Raw genomic sequence first — 1,110 nt, 5'->3', positions numbered from 1 at the left:
TATGTTTAGCCACCATATATGCTAGTCGCTTGCTGCAGCTCCACCTCATACCTTTACCTTACCCATAAGCTTAAATAGTCTTGATCACGAGGGTGCGAGATTGCTGAGTCCCCGTGACTCACAGATACTTCCAAAACCAGCTTGCAGGTGCCGATGTTGCCGAGCAGGTGATGCAACCAAGCTCAGGAGGAGCTCGATGGAGATCTTGTCCTTTGTGTTGTTTCGTTCTAGTTGATTAGTAGTGGAGCCCAGTTGGGGTCGATCCGGGACCTTGTCGCATTTAGGGTTCTTCTTTTATTTTGGTTCCGTAGCCGGACCTTGATTGTATTTGAATGATGTAATGCTTTATTCATGTAATTGTGTGAAGTGGCGATTGTAAGCCAACTATGCATCTCTTTTCCCCTATTGTATTACATGGGTTGTGTGAAGATTACCTCACTTGCGACATTGCTTTCAATGCGGTTATGTCTCTAAGTCATGCTTCGACACGTGGGAGATATAGCCGCATCGAGGGCGTTACAGCTGCCCCCTAGTACTTGTCTGCGCTCCCCCATCACATATCTGGTCTAGTCTTGCACTATTAAGCATTCATCGCTGATCTTGAATGCACTAAAGTAACATGTAGGATATCTTGGCCGTAAGCTAATAATACTCATGGTACCTTTCGTCTCGATCCCATAAGGCACAACATTCATCGGGAGTCCCTGTTGAAGAACATCGTATGGTCATATACTTAGCAATGAAGTTTAGCTTCACAAATAATGTATAGAAAAGATGCACTAAGGATAAATAGTAAAAATCTTACCATCCTTCCTAAATAGATGTGACCGTAGTTCATGACGAACACTATTGGTCGCACGTTTTCAGTAGTAAGATTTCTAAGTCTAGGAAGAAAATTTGTCTTGACGGTATCAAGATCCTCAAGCCATGAAACATAATGACTTAGCTCCTCGCAGTTTAGTTCAGCCCCGGGACAGTAGTCGGTCCTGTCTACCAAGCGCTGGACATGTTTGCTTGCACCGAAATAAGCTGACAATACAAATTAGTTGTCAACTATTTTTGAATAAACAATATCAAAGACATAAATATGGTTGAGAAACTTACATTTTG

This window comes from Triticum dicoccoides, chromosome 4A, assembly GCF_002162155.2.
Source record: "Triticum dicoccoides isolate Atlit2015 ecotype Zavitan chromosome 4A, WEW_v2.0, whole genome shotgun sequence".
Classification (NCBI taxonomy): domain Eukaryota; kingdom Viridiplantae; phylum Streptophyta; class Magnoliopsida; order Poales; family Poaceae; genus Triticum; species Triticum dicoccoides.
Note: the sequence above shows the minus strand (reverse complement) of the source record.